This window comes from Gymnoscopelus microlampas (genome assembly GCF_963454915.1).
Source record: "Gymnoscopelus microlampas genome assembly, chromosome: 1".
In the NCBI taxonomy this organism is placed as follows: domain Eukaryota; kingdom Metazoa; phylum Chordata; class Actinopteri; order Myctophiformes; family Myctophidae; genus Gymnoscopelus; species Gymnoscopelus microlampas.
Window position 1 is genome coordinate 31,800,204 of NC_139962.1, and position 20,872 is coordinate 31,821,075.

Here is a 20,872-nt window from a genome sequence, read left to right on the forward strand (position 1 = left end):
GAGAGAGCCTTTGGGCACCTCAAGAACGAGTTTTAACATTTAAATCTATATTTGTGTATAGCTTGTATTGTTGAGGTAGCAGTTTGTTTAACATATTTATAACACTAGAGGATCGGGCCGCACATCTAGAGTTCGGGTCACTACGCGGCCCTCACACGGCCCTCACACCTACGTCACTGCACCGCCGATCCTTAAAGGAGTAGTTAACCCCAAAAAAACATATTTTCTATCAATTACACACCCCATGAAGCCGTGAATTCATGGGGATTTTTTTGTTTTTGTCGCATTCCTAAGCCAAAGAGTCTCCATTGAGTCACTCTGCCGGATATCAAGTTATTGGCTCAGGAATGCAGACAAAAACTAAACAAAATCATGAATTCAAGGCTTCATGGCATGTGTTATTGATAGAAAATAAGTATTTTTTTGGGTGAACTACTCCCATTTACCTTTAAGACATTTTTGATATAGGATTTATTATATGATATTAACCGATACCGACGATCAGTTGGATCGGCGGTTCTGGACAATGGGATCTCCATACTGTAAATGGGGCGGGCGGCCAAAACACGCTAGACCTCTTCCCACAGTTTTGGCAGCGCACACACACAATTTGATTTTCCCTTAGACATGAATGGGAATAGGGGACAGCTTCCCATGCAAGTATTTTTCGCTCAGAGGCCGTAAAGGCTACAGTTACCATACTGTAACTGTATCCCTTACCATAGGAGTAGAGAGGTTCACAGTCAAGTGGCCTATTCAGGAAAAAATATTACACCAGTTAGCCTGGGTAGCGCTATAACAGCCCACTTTATGTTTTGGCCTATTGCCTTTCTAATTTAAAGTGTTAATTTACAGTGCATAGTGCCATAGTCGATAGTGATAGTGATAGTGATTATATGAATGTTCATTAAGCTTATTAATGCCATGAATCATGCACAGAACCTAAGTGGAAGCAAGCATCTACATTATACAGTAGGCTTAATTATCTATTTTATCTATCTCTTTTTCTACAGATCTGTTTACGCTTGCATTGTTCTTTAAACATTCCATGATTCCCTTGTGTTTTACTCAACTCTCTAGTATGGTTAGCATCATAGTTTTTCAATACATGTAGTGACACTCTGTATCAAATGTTCCTTTTATACTGTACATTAAAATGTTTTAACAATAGGAGCTGTTGAAATATGCAGGAACCAATTGGCCAGGGCAACTGAAGTGTGTGTGTGTGTGTGTGTGTGTGTGTGTGTGTGTGTGTGTGTGTGTGTGTGTGTGTGTGTGTGTGTGCGTGTGCGTGTGCGTGCGCGTGCGTGTGCGCGCACGCGTATGTCATTACACTGTAAAATATATTTGGCATGGTACTGTAGGTTGAGACACTTCACACTCAATACGAGGGCCGGTCCGGTATAGAGTGCAGATAGAATATCACTTTTTCTTAAGTTTACCCTGAAATCTTTACTCCGAAAGGGATCGTCATTATAATCTGTTTCCAAGCCCTCTCAAATATGTCTCTGTGTTTGTGTTTCGACAATATAAATAGGGAAAAGACTGTTTGGAATTAAAGCCAAGTAATGATTCCTGACTGTCCCACCTCATACAGTCTATTCTTCAAGGCCATATCGATATCTTTTGCACCCCTGCTATGTCTTACTGAGATATATTGGCTATTGATACAGTGTTTACTAGGCACAGTCATTTCCCCTCCACATTGTGTGTGTGTGTGTGTGTGTGTGTGTGTGTGTGTGTGTGTGTGTGTGTGTGTGTGTGTGTGTGTGTGTGTGTGTGTGTGTGTGTGTGTGTGTGTGTGTGTGTGTGTGTGTGTGTGTGTGTGTGTGCATCCTTACTTTTAAATCGATACATGGGGCAGATGGTGACAGTCACGTAAGTAAATGCCAGATTAGCACAAATAAAATAATATGCGCACTATAATGAGCCTTGCACTCCAGTGGGCTATGGCCTAGGATATGTGGTGTAGCAAAAATGTGGCACGAACTATTGAATATAATATATTTAGACACGAAGGTATATCATTCTTTATTCTATGCCCTATTTTTGCTACACTGCCTGTGTTAGGTCATAGCACACTGGAGTAATTGCCTTATTATTGTGCCGTATGATTGCTGATACACTCTTCAATCATCATAGGCCTGGAAATGGGGTACAATATTTTGGAAAAGTTAAAGAAAGGTTTTGAAAATCCATTGGAATGTGTGGGAACCCTTAATATGCCTAAACTGCCAGCTAACTGCATGCACAGTCTGAAGTGCAGCTCAAAATTCACCACCAATTTTTTGTCACTTTTCTAACCAACTACTTTTTAAAATAGAGACAGATATGACAGCCAAATGTTAGCCTTTTTATGTGTCAATCTGTCTGGCAGAGTAGACAGGCTCGCAGCCAAACTTTGTTATAGTGTACTGTAAAGTGTTACTTTCCCAGGCTGGCCTGCACTTATGGGGCTTTTCTAGTAGAACAGTAAATGGAGGAAAGGAGGCGTAAAAATAGGCAACAGGAAGGTTTAGTTAGTGGAAGGAGTAGTGTGGATGACAGGCACAGTCAGGCCAGATTTGCAGTCCCCCACTGGACAATGGCCAGGGGCTTTTATTCAGAAAAAAAGGAAACAATAGACTTGTAGATAAACACCAAATTAATACCGGCTCCCTCTGGAGCTACTGGAAAACTTAAACTAACTATGGGCCGCTATTCGGCTTACTGGACGGTACAAAGTCTTTGCCAAGGCTGTCTCCCCAGACAGCCTTAACTGTAATAACAAAGCTAAAAAAGTGGGATATATTTTGCATTAGATGCAATTTCCTGAAGTGTGTATTCCATCAACATGACCAAACTCTTGTTAGCATATACTTCCAGTCAGTACTAATAGTATTCAATAGCACTAATACTAAAGGAAAGGGGGAGTGTGGCAGAGAGGTGAAGAAGAGAGTGTAGTGTGGATGGAGGAAAGTGAAGACCTCTCGCAGTAGAGATTGGCATTGCTTTGTCTGTAAAAGGCCAGCGACCAACGTGCATTATCTATACCTCCCATGTTTGGTATCGTTTTGACCACTTTGCATCATCATCACCCAAGAAGTTGTCACAGCCATGAATGCAATCATGAAGCCACAGTACATGAAAAACCCTGAGATCATTAGATCAATAGTGCAACGTTTTTGGTATAATTGGAGTCAGCGGGTTAATTGATGGAACACACATCAAGGCACCACCCCAACAAGCCAGCAGATTATAATCACAAGGGACGTTAATCAGTAATTCTACAGGGTGTGATAGACAACAGCATGACATTTGAGGACATGAACATCAGATAGCCAGGCAAAATCCACGATGCTCGTGTTTTTGCCCTGCCACCCATTTGTGATCGAGGACAGAGTGACAGAAACATTTGAGGGAATACATCTACAGTACCACTCTTCATATTAGGGGATTTGGCATATCGTTGCGCACGGCAGAAACCTTTTATCTCCATATTTTAATGAATTTTGTGTTTTTTCGTAAATTAACTCTTTCACTGCCAGAGTATATATTTTAAACGCACCCACTGCCAGCGATTTTCGTGTTTTATAACGTTTCCAACTGGTCACAGAAAATGTAGATCCTTTATGATCCATTGTCGGATCGTGTGTTCGATCGATCACCAGAGGAAAACATTTTCACCCGTGAGGTAACTTTCCTTGTCACAGGCATGCTGAAAACAGCATCTTTGTAGAAAATGCACGTCTTTCCAACCTCCCCAACTGGCCACAGAACACTTATATACATTATGATCGCTTGTCAGAAGGTTGGTAATCACAAAGGGGATCACTGATCGTTGTGCTGAAAAATTAAAATAAAACCGGAACTGCCACTTCCTTTGCTAGACCACGTTGAAACCACTCTGTGGCGGAAATCAAAAATCTTCAGATGACGTTATTTCCGTATCCGTGTGAGTTACAATAAGTAAGTAAGTACATTTTATTTGTAGAGCGCCTTTCACAGACACCAGAGTCACAAAGTGCTTCACAACAATAAAAGCAGAACATGTCAATAATAAGAAGACAAAATAAAACAATCGGCATTTTAACCAGTCAGCCGGTAAAAATCAAGAAATCAATACAGGATTATGTTACAACACAAAGATCAGTAATCATAAAAGGCTATGTAAAAGGCCTGTTTGAATAGGTGAGTCTTTAAAAGTTTTTTTTTAAAGGTCCACAGAGGCCACCGTTTTTAGGTGGAAGGGGAGATCATTCCAAAACCTTTGGGCAAAACTAGCAAAGGCTAGATCACCTTTAGTTTTTAGTTTTGTGGGAGGAACGACCAGCAGGGCTTGAGATGAGGATCTTAGAGACCTTCTGGGCACATAAGGTTGGAGCAGGTCACATAAATATGGAGGTGCCATGGCCATGGAGGGTTCTGTGTGTGATTACAAGAATCTTAAAATGAACTGAACTGTGATATGACAGGATCTCCTGGACCTGGTCAGTAACCTGGCAGCAGCATTCTGGACCAGTTGCAGGCGGTCTAATGACGATTTTTGGAGACAGGTAAAAATGGAATTACAGTAATCTAAACGTGGACAGTGAAAGTGGTCACTCCGGATGATAGAGAACAGCGCAATATTTTATAAAACAATTAAAAAAACGATTTGACACGTTAACACGTCCATGGCAGGCTGCGCCTTGGCAGAATTCAACGCGTTAACGCGTCCATGGCAGGCGAAGAGTCAACACCCTAATACTTGATCATACTACATCATCACACCAAAGTATCAAAAGTAGCATATACAAGCTTTTGAGCTTGGCGATCTGCTACTTATGCCAATGTTTGGAATTTAAATCCTGAAAAGTAACAGTTTTGGAGATAATGAGGTCTCCACCCGACAGAGACGATATCCATTTCTCCCCCTGGCTTATGAAGCCATGCCCAGAAGGCTGATCAGATAAACTTTAATCACCAGCTCATTCAGGAGCAGCTCACCGCGGAGAGAGCCTTCTGGGCACCTCAAATAACGAGTTTTAAAATTGAAATCTATATTTGAAGTATAGCTTTTTATTGTTGAGGTAGCAGTTCGTTTTAACACATTTATAACAAATGGAAACACTCAAGCAAAGCAGTGGTGGAAAAAGTACTCGCATGTTTTACCCTTAAGTACAAGTATCAATACTGCAATGTAGAAATAAATACTCTGTTACAAGTAAAAAGTACATTTTCTGTACTTTTACTCCACTACATCTCAGAGGCAAATATTGTGCTTTCACTCCACAATAATTATTTGAAAACTTTTGTTACTAGTTACTTTGTAGATTTTTATTATTATTGCAAAACATACATTACTCACTTCAGCCCTATATACATTTTGGCCATTTGAAAATAGCCGATCTACATTTTTATACATTTTATACATTTGAAAACTTGTGAAATGGGACATTCTGCACAATGAGTACTTTCTACTTTTGGTACTACATTTCGATACCAATACTTTTGTACTTTTACTCAAGTAAATTTTGAATTCCGGACTATTACTTGTAACAGGGTATTTTTTACATCGCAGTATACCTTTACTTAAGTAAGAAATGTGAGTACTTTTTCCACCATTGGTGCCCAGTAATAGTATGAACATCTGTAGTCTCCTATTTGCCAGGAATCTCCATTACTCAGCAGTTGTTGTTGTTCCCACAGTATGTTCCTGGACTGCATAACAACCTGTGTTTGTAGCTTTTGCTCAGTTCCCTACATCCCATCTAGCTGCCTGTGCCGCTGATCCATGTAAGCCTGTGGCCCAATATCATCCTGACAAGATTGGCTATAGGCTTTCCCAGACTGAGCCCCGGGAACGGGCAGCTTTCCACTGCATTCTCCACCCTGCAACATCATGCTTTCTGCCAGGTTTTTGGAGCACTGCTGACCTCTGTATCAGTGAGTGAGCTATATCTGAGCAGCCCTCTGGAAGGGCACTTTGTCCTTCTTTATAGTGCCAGTGGTGGACACTACATTTACTTGAGGACTGTACTTGAGTACTTTTTTTTTTAGTATCTGTACTTTGCTTGAGTATTTGTATTTTTTGGATGATTTCTACTCCACTACATTTCAAAGACCAATCTTGTACTTTTGACTGACAATTTGACGCTATACATTTCTAGGAAGGCAAAAAGTACATTATGAATTAACCACTTAAGCCCTATTACAAATATAGTGAAAATAGCCGATCTACAAGCTCACAATCCGTCGCGATGCGTTGTGATCTTGTAGATCTGCTATTTTATTATTATCATTATTATTAGTAATTGTGTGAAAGTGGTTAAGTTTGTCTGTGGGTTTTATGAATGACTAAATAATGAATGCATCCGATCCATTGAAACACAAGCTCTATTTGTCTCTGCCAGGCCCAACTATGTTTTGCATCCTGTCCGTCCGTGTGACCATGTGTGTGTGTGTCTATCTCCGGCACTGTTGGCCCGGTCACTGCGAAACTGTGCATACACACTCCCTGCCAGAGCAGAACCTCTGCCCCACATTTTTCAGATCGGACTGTTACTAAGCCACCATGAGGCCGATATTTGCAAAAAAAAAAGTATATATTTTTCCTACAGATTTTGTCAAAAGATCACGCACATTGATACACAGTATCTCTATAGTCATGTGATCAACACGGATCTGTCCGATTTTCCATATTCCAGCCAAGATTGGCTTCCAAAGTTTGCAGGATTGGTCCGTTTTGAACAAAATGCCTCAAATCATGAACGCAGCATGCGATCTCCGTGATATATTGCACACACATTCCCACTAGGCCGAGGAAGAAATTCCACCCTTTTCACACTGGCCTGTTATAGCGCCACCAGCCGGTCAAATTTTGCAAAACACAGAAACCTCTACGAACTGCCACATATTGCCCGGCTCTCTGGTAGCTGTGTTTACCATTAAAAGAGCATGTTTAGCAAACCCTTCCAAGGTTGGTTTCACCCATACATCCATACAAGTCCCCCGTGGTTGGGTCAGATTGCTTTCTCACCTACAGCAAACTGCACCGGGGTGCGAACAGAATCCTTCCAAGACCACCTTTTCAAAAAACTCTCGATATATTAGTTGTTTTCGAGTGAGTTCGACTGCTGCTTTCACACTCACCTGCCCAAGTAAACCATAGGGTATAAGCACACAAGAGTTTGATTCAAGTGGACAAAACAAGGCAGGTGTGAAAAGACCTTTAATGTTAACAGATAGAGTTCCGTTCAAAGTCACACTGAAAGTCAGAGACTGGGCCAAGGGTCAAACATTGATTTTTCAGGGAAACGCAACACTGGCTCGGTCCTCAGGGAAGAGAGAACGTCAATATTGGTGTTTTGTGTCTTTTTAAATAAATCAGTCAGCTATATTTACCACAGGCATTTTTCCTGTGGATTAAGGGTGGCCACCGTTTCCAAGTAATCTTTTAGAGAGGGGAGATAGCACCTGAAATATTACATTTGGAGCAAAAACCTTGCATACCCCGTGAAGGTATACACATTACTGGAATAGCTTGTCGCAAGCTAGGCCACCGCAGTGCTGCTATCACACACATTGCTCAGAGATTACAAGATGCCAATCCCGCAGATTTGCCATTTTCCTGCAGAGCAAAGGAAAGAAATGTGCAGGTTTTAGAAGTCTATCCTAATTATCATTAATCACAATACGGACCACACTCACATTGTTCTCCTGCCAAGATGCCAGAGCCAGTGCAAGCCAATGGGGTGTGACGCCATCGCTCTCAAACAATGTCCATTTCAACATTTCTTTTACACACGTTCATTATCCCTCAATGCTTGCGTGTTTCCTCTTGGGTTCATACCCCATTGACTTACAGCAGCACTGTTAATTAATGTGAAAATGTGAAAGGCTTGTTGAATCATGCTTTCTAAAATAACAAGCCCACAATGCAAATGACTGGGCTTTCTTATTTCACAGTTTTTTTTTTGTTAGTAGGAACTGGATGGCTTGATTCTAAGCTTAAATCATTGATATAAAATATTTTTGGAAATCTCTATGGGAAAAATGCATGAACTATTTCTGAGTGGAACCAGAAAATGTCCGCCACTGCTATGCCCTATAGGCCTGCAACTATACTTTATCAGTGATTATTTTATCAATAACGTTTTCTATCAATCGAGTAACCGATGCAGTATTTTAAACTTCAAAAATAGTGAAAATACCTAATTCACAAGCTCACGATGTGCAGGGATTGATTATGAATTGATTACTTTTATTAAATTAATGATACTTTTTTATAGTCCATTTTATTGATTAGTTTGCAACCCAAATTTTTAATGGTGACAGAGAACTGACAAGATGCCAGTTTATAGCATACTAAAACCCTGGACTTGAAAACCTACCGTATCACTTTCATGACAGAATTTCTCCCGAAGGCAGAATGGAAAAATACAAAGATGCTTTAATACAATAACTGCTGAACGTGCGCCACATATATTTGACTATTACAGAAACAATTATCATGTAATGAGTTTTGCTTATTCATTGCTCCTTTTATAGTGCCAGCATAGCTAATGACTCCTGGGTACCGTACATATCCATGTCACGTGTAATTGTTAAAATTTGATTTGTGGGCATGCATAAAAATGTAATGGGCTGTATATAGGTGTGTGTGTGTGTGTGTGTGTGTGTGTGTGTGTGTGTGTGTGTGTGTGTGTGTGTGTGTGTGTGTGTGTGTGTGTGTGTGTGTGTGTGTGTGTGTGTGTGTGTGTGTGTGTGTGTGTGTGTGTGTGTGCGCGTCAATGTTGGTATGTGCTTCTGAGGACCGAAAATGTGTGTATTGTGTGCAAATGGAAGCTACTTACTTCTGACATGCCTTTATTATGACTCCTGGCTGTACAGCCTACGTGTATGAGCGTGAGTGGATGAGTGTAAAGTATGCAATTGTGTGTGTGAGTGTGTTTGTATTACTATACTTTAGAGGACCACATGTATAGTAGAATTTGAAATTCGTGAGGACCATTTTCCTGGGCCTCATATGAAAAAAAAATGTTGTTTTATGGTTAATAATGACTTCTAGAGATAGGTTTACAATTAGGAAAAGATTCAGGTTGGGATTAGTGTTAGGATTAGACATTTAGAAGTTAGGTTTAGGGATTCAAGATTAGTGTCATGCCTGATTTATACTTAATTGTGTGCTTGTGTCGTGCAAAAACTCGCTGATTTAGAAGCTCTCATCGCAGCGCTGTGAGTAGATCTCGGTTTTACGCTTACGGTAAATGATTTTATTTTTTTCGAAATATAGCCTAACATTTTTTTTGTATTTAAATTAAAAAAAATGTAAGTCCTCACTAGGTGTGTCACAATTATTACATAATCGTCTAATTGCAATTATTTGAGATAATCGCAATTATTTGAGATAATCGCGATTATTTGAGATAATCACAATTATTTTTGTCATAATCGTTTCCATGTTGATTTATTTTTTTTAATAGTGGAAATAGCCGATCTACAAGCTCGCTGTGAACTTGTAGATCGGCTATTTCCACTATTAATGTTTTTTTTAAATATAAAGTTATTAAATATGTCAGTCATTTCTTTGTATGTTTTGTCATATCTGCCATGTGCAACATCAAAGCCTAAATGCCAAACAGAAATGAAATGTTTATTCATAATGTTCCAATGTTGCGCGCGTGCACGCTGGAGGCTGTGCGTCTCTGGCAGCCACTGTCGAGGAAGCAGTGATGTCACAGAGCATTACATCATGTCTAATCTCCTTCAATCTCGTCCAATCCAGTTGAGGATGCGTGGGTGGCGATAATGAAGAATGAAAATGCCACCTCTAACCAGGAACATGCTGGAGGCGAAGTGGATAAGAGACAGAGAGCTGAGCTCCAAAACACTTGACTTGAAACACACCTCCTACACGCATGAGTCAGGGTCAGGTTGTTACTTGTGGAAAAAAGTAGTTTTTTTATTTTTAAAATGTTTTTTCTCACAAAGGCAATGTAGCAATACTCTGTTACAAGAAAAATACCTGCATTCAAAACTTGACTCGAGTAAAATTACAAAAGTATTGGCATCAAAATATATGTACCACAGTAAAGGTCCTTGCACACTTGTGCGTTCCGAATATCGGAGCGAATTTTGGAACACGTAAAAAAAAGAAATTGACGTTATGTCAATCACGTTTGCACACTGCCGCCGGATATTTTGTCCGGATTAAGGTTTTTCGGACCAGGGTCGATTATTTGCGTTTTCCGTAGCTGTCTTTCGCCTTTTGAGCAGTCCCAGGTAGCAATTCATGCCAGATTTCTAGTGTGACGAGGTCTTCACGCCCCGCCGACCAGAGTGTCCGCCCATCGGGACCCGTGGTCTCCACGTGCCGTTCTTGCTCATCGTTTACCCGGTGCAGCGCAGAGCACCTACTCGGGATAAATTGATGAAACAATTAAAAGGAATGTCAAGAAGTTGTATACGGCTTGCGCACATTTCGAAATGAGTGAGCTCAGCCATTATGCATGACTGGGCAGTGGTGTAAAGTAACTAAGTACTTGTACTTTAGTACCGTACTTAAGTACTATTTTTAGGTATGTGTACTTTACTTGAGTATTTAAAATTTGAATTACTAGTTACTTTGTAGATTTTGATAATCTTTCCACTCAAACAGAGAGCGTCTCCTTTCAAACCCCAATGCTTCTAATCAGCCCCCCGCCCACAGGAGTGGCCCAATTCTCTCACAACTTGCTACAAAAATCCCTCATGAAAAACTATATAATCTCCTACCTTTCATTTTCAACCTTCACATGTGTCTCCTTCTCTAATAATCAAAAAGTGCTATATATTTCATCTCGCAATTTACTTCCGGATGGTTCGTTTTGCACTTTTTTTGCCACATCGGTCACGGGAAAGAAATAAGCGCTGCCGTGGTCTATGGAAACGAGCCCAAAAGTGCACCCAAATAAGCCCAAAATCGCTTATACAAACAGTCAGACCTGGCAACGCAGCCTACGCCAATCATGCGTGAGAGATCTACAAGCTATGGGGCAGAGACGCCACCGTATCTTAGCAACAACTACAGCGCTCACTCTCATTGGTCGTGTCACGCTAAGAGCAGTCTCCAGACAATGGCATCGCAGACAGCTTGCTGTTACTGCTGTAGCCATGACAGTCAGTCCCAGCGACGACGGACAGGGCGCTGTGATAGCTGCCATGTCGCTAACGCTAACGTGGTTGTCATGCCTGCAGCGGCTGTGCAATCACTTTGTCAACAATGCACGTTCGTGTGGTGAATGTCAATATTGCTGCTCAGTTAGTCCATTGTAGATGGTGTATGTTTGTGTGTGTCTTCTGGAGAACTATGTAGCTCCACAGCAACTACAGTAACTAACGTAATGGCAGGACCGCCCCGTGCAACGCATGTTAGGCTGCATTATGGTCATGTAGTAATTTCAGATAATTTCGCTCCGATTACAGCAGTGCTTATCAACCCTTTCACGCCGCCCCCCCCCCCCCCCCCCCCCCCCCCCCCCAAATAAACGTACTTGATCTGGGCACCCCCCCCCCCCCATTCTGTTTGACTCCGTTCCACAAGTACATATTGTGAAAATAGCCGATCTACAAGCTCAAAACGCCTCACGTTGAGAGGCTTTGTAAGCTTGTAGATCGGCTATTTTCTACATGATTGCCTCTTTCTTACATTCTTTGACAATGTGGCCCATGTTTTCATAGTATAGTTTGTTGACTACTTTTGTTGCAGAAATGCTCATTTCCTTTACTTTCCTTTTTTTATTGTCTCCGCCAGGCCGAAAGGCATGGCGCAAGACTATGTTTCACCCCCTGTCCGTCCGTCTGTGATAGCTAATCTCTCACATCGTTGACTTGATCGCAGCAAAATAACAGCCCGATGAGTCAGTGAGAGCTGGATAAACGAGGTAAAATGTGTCAAAAGGAGTCTGTACGGCTGTCGATAAATGAACACATGACGTCGGTGGGAGAGGAGATATTGTGTCTTTTGGACAAACAGCAGCGTCGTGCTGATGTTTGTTGTGTGAAGCAGCTTAATGTCAGAGTGTTTGTGTTGGAGCGCCTCAGTGCGGCTGCAGAGTTCATGTGCAACCTCTTCCAGAGAGAGACAGAGACACTAGAAACTCTGCTGGGGAAAAAAAACACTGCTGGGCATTGACTTTCATATGGACATTGATCTACACACTGCAGGTATATCTGCTACACACACAACATCAAACTACACACTGCAGGTATGATGCAGCGTTTGCATTACAGCCAGCATGCCAGCGTAGTTCCCATATGGTTTCAAGGTGGGCTAAACCATATGGACCCCATGTCAGCAATGTCAGCGGCATCCACTTCAGTCCCAACTGCGATGCCCATGCAGGCTATAAGTAGCTTCTACCTGGCCCTTAGGTGGGCCCCAACTACCCATGTTTATGTGGGACCAAGGCGGGTCCTACCTGGGTTTGCCCATGCAGGCTTTAACTGGGTTCTACCTGGGCCCTAGGTGTACCCTAACCAACCACAGTGCAGTGCCCATCGCTCCAATTGTTGTGACGTCAGGGCTCTCAATACTGCACATTGGTGGAGGAGGGGGGGCCGCAGGGCGACCGCACACATCGCTGAACCAATGGTAGCCCACGGATGTTTCCTCTGGGGATTTACAATCTGCCCCTCTATGCCACATATCATCCGCACTACAGGGTCTTCACTGACCGAGCCACGGCCCCACTGACCCTCATGACGCTACGCCACTTATATGAGTTGCCAAGTGGCCGCGGGCGCTACGTGGGCGTGGCCGCGGGCTAGACGCGAGCCCCCGCGTAGCGGGGGCGAGCTTCTAGTTATTACAAAACATACAATAACCACTTCATCGCTATATACATTTGGGCCATTTGAAAGTACCACACACCCACATTCACTTCCATGTTAATGGATTTGGAAAAAGGGCTTTTTCTCTGCTTTCTGTTGCTTTTTGGCAAAAACAACCCACATTCAACTGCCCACAACTATGGAATGGATTATCGCGGCGGCACAATTTATTTTCTCAGATTCTACGAGACCCTCCTAAAGCGATCGGCGGGTGGATCGTTGTGAAGAATGATATTCCATGATTTTTCAAAGGTTAGGGAAAACACTCGAAAATCGCTGGCAGTGGCTTTAGCAAACAATGTTTTATTTCTGGCAGTCAAAGAGATAAGCACAGTACTTGAGTAAAATGTCCTCAATGACTTTCCACCAGCGAGGGTCATGTTGATACTTAGTTGAGCTGCATCACCAGCCCTTTTACTGGAGCTTTAGATCCAGCACTGATCTGGGACGGTAATTAGTTGGTTGGATCAGCAGCAAAGTGAGACGAATGGAGCCTCCTGCGCACGCTTTAACCATTAACTCAGTAGAAGGTCTGATCAATCATTTTGTTGCTGTAGGGCACACACCTTGTATGTCCAAAACCATTACTTTTCAGGAAGTTTTCCAATGGGTCCATGCATTGCATTTATGCATTTTTTTTTGTCAAAAGCTGTTGTTAACACTTTTCATTGTTTTTGTTTTTTATTCACAATATACTATTCAAAATCTTTCAAACTTTGTCAAAATCTTTCCAGAATAGTGAAAATAGCCAATCTACAAGCAATGCGTTGCAATGTGCATTGTGTGAGCTTGTAGATCGGCTATGTTCACTCCTTCAGTAGTGGAAAGTAACTAAGTACATGTAATCAAGTACTGTACTTAAGTACAATTTTGAGGTATTTGTACTTTACTTGAGTATTTCCTATTTCCAATACTTTACCAGCACCACTGCACTCCTTTAGCATGACACTCTCATACGCTGAAGTATAAAATAAGGCATCTACATGGATTTTATAAAAAAAGAAAAAAGCATAAAAAGATGACATAATGGAGATACAAGGTTTCTGCTCATCAAGCAGCCATTTACATGTGCAGGTTTGGGGCTGATTGAAAACCCAACCCCGACCTAATATAACCCCGTTACGGGGAAATGGATTTTCCGTAATGAAAATGCGACTGAGCTAAACTAAAGTGATGTGAATCATTGACAGGCGTGTCTGAGCGCAGCCTTCAGCCCCCAGCCAGCCGTCACCAGTCTGATACACACCACCAGTCATGCTTCGCCGACCACTTCCATGGAAGGCGCTTCAGGTGTCTTTGCCGTTTCTATGGAAACAGCGTCACCTGCCCAAGCTGTCAGGGGTACTTGCTGTCACTGGAGTGCACGCCCCTACTCCCCCCCCCAACACACATGCAGTGGTGCAGTGTTGATTTCGTTGACGAAAACTATGACAAAAAATGTTCGTCGACTACCTTTTTTCACTGACGAGCACTAAATAAAAACTAAGCTATGATGACTAAAACTAAGACTAAATATAGTGTCAATTTCGTCAACAAATAAAAACTAGACTAAATGTTAGGGACGGACTAGTGGAGAAGAGATCCAGTAGAACTAAGACAAGTCATTTTATGTTTGGTTGTAATCATCAATAATTTGGTTAATATCATCAAATTATTGGCTCAGGAATGCATCAAAAACTATAAAATCTCTATGAATTCAAGGCTTCTTGGGGTGTGTAATGTAAAAAAAAGTAAGTACGTTTTTTGGGTGAACTATTCCTTTAAGTGGGTAATGGTATTTTGTATAATAATCTAAATCTACAAAATAAGCAGAATATTTGCTTCTGAGATGTAGTGAATTAAAAGTATAAAGTATTGAAACATACAGTATGGGAAATACTCAGTAAATTTAATTGGTTAATAGCCACCACGCATGGACCCTCCTGAAAAATACCCCCAGCACCTGCCCTGCGTGTCCAGCAATGTCTTCTCTACCGTTTGACTGTAGCTTTTAGTTAGCCTAGGATCAATACCATTTTTCGGGTTTCTGATCCGTTCAGGCGGCCGGAACCCGCACAAGCCGGAACCACGGGTGCCTGTGCATCACCCCAAAATAATTCCCCACGACCAAGGGCATCATACTTTTAGGGCCTACCCAATAAAACCCTTGATGTGGCGTAGTTTAAGCTTGTATTGTAGTGTAAGCTTATTTTGGTATTTCCATCCTTTATTTCAACTCGTAGCGTCTGGCGAGACTAAACTAGTAGTCATACTCGATTTAGCATTTAAATGCTAACAGGGGGAACCAAAACAAAGCGGTGCACCCGGAAATATTTTTCTTCCCCTTTTTTTTTCAATAGGCGTGGCCTAGACCGGATCACACAGGCCATTTAATAACGAATATTAGACTTTCCTCCGAGGTGGAAGCGAGGTTAGCTTTTAGTTAGTCTCTTACCCGCCCTACTTTGTAAGTACTGTATTCCTAGGTCTGAAACAGCATATGCATGACCTAGTTCTTCTAGGTGCTTCATCCTTCATCCATCTATGCTGTACATCCCAGAGTATCACACAGAGCAGTGGAACGAGCAAAACCAGGGTCTACTCTGCACATGGTGTTTGACAGTGGTGGAAGACATTATCTTACTTAAATAAAATTAGCAATACCACAATATAAAAATACTTTATACTTACAAGTAAAAGAGATGTGTTCCAAATGTTACTTGAGTAAAAGTACAAAAGTATTGGCATCAAAATATACTTAATGTATCAAAAGTAAAAGTGCTAAAATGTTTAAATAGCCGATCTACAAGCTCACAACGCGTTGCGATGCGACGCGTTGTGAGCTTGTAGATCGGCTATTTTCAAGTAGCCTATGTATAAAACAGGGCTGAAGTGGATAATGTATGTTTTATAATATAATAATCTATATCTGCAAAGTAACTAGTCACTAAAGTTTTCAAATAATTGTAGTGGAGTAAAAGTACAATATTTGCCTCAAAGATGTTGTGGAGTTTAAGTATTGAAAATTGGAAACACTCCAATAAAGTAAAAAATACCTCAACATTGTACTTTAGTACTGTACTTGAGTAAATGCACTTAGTTACTTTCCACCATTGGTGTTTGAATAGCACGGCGTAAAAAAAATTCAGTTCAGCACAAGCCTCTGCCTGCACTTCGCTCATCATTCACTGTTTTCCGTGCCCTGTGTGCACGTATGCATGTGCGACATGCGCGTGTCTGTGCGTGTGTGTGTGTGTGAGCGGGTCACCGCAGATAAGAGAGAGGCAGCGCAGGGCACCGTGGGAGATAAGACCGTGTGGGAAAGGAGGAGACAAGGTCACGTTTTCCTTTGAAACAAGATAGAAAAGGCTGCCACCTTACTCTGCTCAGACAAATAAGATTTGTTTCCGCGGCACTAGTTTCGGCACTAGTTTCCTGCAATATGTTCTGTCTATCTGTAGGTATATATCTCTGTGCTGCGCGTTCTGGTGCAGCCCAGGGAATTGGAAGAACAAAAGATAACGGGCATTTCCGATGTAGATTTATGATTTCCTGACGGAAGAGTAGAGGGGAAATTGTGACACAAAGTTGTTATTGCCTGTGTGTGTGTGTGTGTGTGTGTGTGTGTGTGTGTGTGTGTGTGTGTGTGTGTGTGTGTGTGTGTGTGTGTGTGTGTGTGTGTGTGTGTGTGTGTGTGTGTGTGCGCGTGCGCGTGCGCGCCATGCACATAGATGTGTGTGGCTGTCACACAAAGCATTGATCACGAACCTCCCCAAGTGGCAGAGGTGGTGATATCTGCTTATCACAGCATATTCCTGCCTGTCATTCAGATGCTGTTAGTGAGCTGGAGTCGCCCGGGCTTATCTCCATGCTGGAAGATATGACCGACCGGAACCCGAGTAGCAGCTGAAAACAGGGCCGAAAGTGGCCCTATGAAGCTGTCAAGCCGGTGAAAAGGTTTTCAAACTCATTTCCACTGTCTTAGCCAGTCTCATCTCACCTCCTGATCTCAATTGTAATTTCCTTTAGCCCCACAAGCTCTATGGCGATCCCTCCGACACTTTGGTCCCAAACATGATGTTATCTAAAACAGCAGTCCCCAACCTTTTCTGGATCAGAGCCCACTTGAAAGTCTCAAAAGTGTTAGCGCACCACCCATTTGATCACTTAACACATTTAGACAGGGAACGCATTTGTGTGTCATTTTAAGATTTCTTTGGCTATTCAAAATTAGCAGATCTACAAGGTCATGGCGCGGCACCGAGTGCCACGCTATGAGCTTGTAGATCAGCTTTGTTTTTTTAAACATGTTTGTTTTTGCAAATCTTTGAATATATATATTTTTAAAGCGAACATTTGTAAAAAATATTTTGTACCCCCCAGAAGCAATGATTTGAGTTACAAATATTCGCTTAAAAATATATATATTCAAATATTTTCACAAATTCTCCACGATTTTTAATAAATAGCAGATCTACAAGCTCATGAGCTTGTAGATCTGCTATTTTTGAATAGGCAAAGAAATCTTAAAATGACACAGATGTGTTCCCGGTCTTAATGGGTTAAAACGGCAGCCATTCAGACATGGGAATTTCTGTGTACCTCCATGCTTCCCGAAGGATGCACCATACAGATGTTGACCCGCTTGCTTTGGCACCACCCTTCTCACGCACCGAAAATGCATCGCAAATATTTCACATCAAACCATTCATTTGGTGATGCCTCATTCATGCTTTGATTAGCCATGAAAAATCTACCTCATTTCAATAGATATTTACGTCGCTTTATCGCCTTGTTATTCACGTTCCGTGTGGCTATATGGCCAAAACGTCCAGCTGCACACAAGATATCAAAGTCTAAATGTACTTTACTCGGCAGATTGCCATGAAACGTAACAAGCTCCAGGGCCATAGACCAACTTGTTTTATTTTTATTTGCAGAGCTAAACATCTCAAAGACTGTGAAATCTGCCAGTGTTTCCTTCAGGCCCAGCACTAGCTGTTTCTTCCACACTCCCCTTGAAGCAGGAATCAAACAAGCCAGCGTGAGAATCGGAACCCTTGACTGTTAAAAATCACACGTCTTAAAACTCTTTAGCGACGTCTCACCCCCTAGCTGTTGTGTTCTTCTCATTATTGAAACTTTGAGTGGGTGGAGACCCTGTGGTCTGTGTAATGCAGTTGTTTTTCAAAGTGGTGTTCAGGGACCCTCAGGGGCCCTTGCAGTGGTTCCAGGGGGCCCCCACTGCCCAGGTAAATAACTGATGGTTATGAACCTAAATGGACCCTCTAATTGGCAGGTCTGTAACTCTGGGAGAGTGTACAAATGGAACCATTCTCAGCGTTAAATCAACAATGAGGATTGTGTAGTATAGATTGGCTAAAGCATATCATCTCTGTCGAATGGATGTCCAAAACTGTTACTTTTCAGTAGCAGATCAACAAACCAAAAAACACAACAAAAGTTAAAATATGGAGATATGAGGTTTCTGCTCGACAGCGACAATATCAAACTGGGGGTCCTTGAAAGGAAAATGTTTGAGAACCATTGTTCATATAGGCTTATACAGTAGGTCATAGGCTCCATTCTCCCTCCTTTGTGGTGAATGTCACGCCCCGACTGCATCCTAATAAGACAGAAATCAGATAGAAATGTATGAGGCCCAGATCTTTGTCTCTCACCCCATTACCACAGAGGTACCCTCTTCACCCTTAACCCACGTTTTCCCCCTTTTGTTAAATTGTATAGCGGATTAAGGAGTTAGGCTGAAGTACGGTACACAGTACACACTGATCACAGATTCATGGTGTTCAGGGTTCAAGTCCTGCTCATCAGCCTTTATTATGTATTTTCTGTTTTTTCCACTGTCTCCTCCACCCTTCTTAATAGCATATACTGTAGCAGAAATAGAGGCATTATCGTGATTTAGGTATACCTTTATCTGTTTTCATTCATCTATGGAATCAACATTACTCCTCCAGTGACTAGTTTGACTTTGAAAACAGTACAATCTTTTATTGTCTGCTCTCTCTCTCTCTCTCTCTCTCTCTCTCTCTCTCTCTCTCTCTCTCTCTCTCTCTCTCTCTTCTCTGCCTCCACGCTAGGTACATCAATTACCTTATTACACCTCAAAATTACAGAGGTCTGTTTAATTTCTAAGCTATTTAGTATGCCTATAATTATTTCTAATTACTGACTGTCATTCCGGACAGTAATTAAATGAAATTGACAATAGTTAATCACAAATTATGTTGATAATAGGCTCTGACTGGACTATAGCCTGATTTATATTTAGTTGCACGTCAGTGTCACAGTGCAACGCGTTGTGAGCTTTTAGTTTGGCCTTTTTTGTTGTTGTACAACACTGCCGTGCAACTCAGTATAAATCATGCTTATAACTATTTCCATTATATATCAGGGTAACTTGGACCATTAGCAGTGGTGGAAAAAGTACTCAAATATTTTACTTAAGTAAAAGTATCAATACTGCAATATAGAAATACTCTGTTACAAGTAAAAGTCCGGAATTCAAAATGTACTTGAGTAAAAGTACAGTTAAGTGCAGTACTTGAGTACATGTACTTAGTTAGAAAAAAGGTGATAATGTCTTACAGTATGTGTTATGCCGACAAAACCCCCGACGCAAGATCGGTGATAAAGTAGATAAAAGAGCTGATAAGGGTTGTAAATCCTGCTCTATGTTAATTAAAACTATTTGTAGTTAAACAGCTGAAAACCCAGTGTAAAAAGGATGAGACGAAATCAAAGACAGACACAGGCCGGTTCTCAAATTAAAAGGTTGACATTGTATTAAGAGAAAGAATCAATCCACGAGGCACCGTACAGCAAAAATATCTCTCTCCTGGTAATACAAAATGTTCAGCATTATAACAGACAGTTTATCTCTTATTAAGCCCACCCCACAATATAATATCAATCATGAACAGGGCAAAGGCTCATTTTGGTGGCACGGTAACCTGTTCTAAGGCATCATAGATAAACTGTAGCCACAACTTTCATGGGTAAGAAAGAGTAGGCCAGGGAGCAAGGACATCTTATCTTAGCAGTTATAGAACAGTCCCTTCTGAGCAAATACATCATACTTTATGCAATTATCCAAAGTGATACAATACAATAATCATACAATAATTATAATCTAATAAACTATTGATTAGAAATTATCTATCAATCCCTCATCTTGTTTATCAGTTTGGATAGGGTCAAAGGGTGTCAGTCAACCAAGCATCAGCAAGTTATCGACCCTGTGACTCTATTCAGAAATGACAACAATGGGGCAAGTCAAAATATGTAGACTTTATCTCCTAACGAGTAAACGAAGTATAGAGGTGAAGGAGATGGGGGGAAGGGGGAGAGAACATAGGGAGCACAAGATAGACAAATTCAATAATGCAATACATTTTTTTTTCTTATTTCGATTTGCTAAAGGACTGTATTATGGAATGTTAGAATGTTGATCTCGAAGTGGGTATAGCTCTAGAGAACAGGCGGTGCACAAACTGTTTGACCAGGGGGATGAGACAGCATTGTAAGACCACCCCCCAGCCCAGGTTTCGGAGGTACGAGGCGAAGTCATCAGCAGGGAGGGGCTCACGATGACATCTGGCCATGAGGAGCCTTGCTCGTAGGTTGAGACTTTGGCGAGACCTTGGCCGGCGTAGCTGGAGGTGTTGTGGCTTTGTCATAGATGGTCAAGTTAACTCCAATGAGCTGTTATTGTATTCCTCCAGAGATAATCAGTGACATCGGCTGGGCCTGTGCGCTGTGCAACTCAAAACACATGCAGTCTCTAGAGGAAAGGAGAGAACTAATACTAGGATTAGTTCCAGCCCACCTTTAACTTAATAAAATCATAGCATTGGTATAGGCAAACTTGAGTTATGCAGAGATGGCACACTAAAATAGGATATAATGGCATATATATCAATATTGTCGACAAAAGACATAGTTTTATACCTATCTGTCCCGAGTTCGAGTGGACAAGATTGGTATGACATTGAAAGAAAATGTAATTAATTAATATAGGAAAACAGATACATTT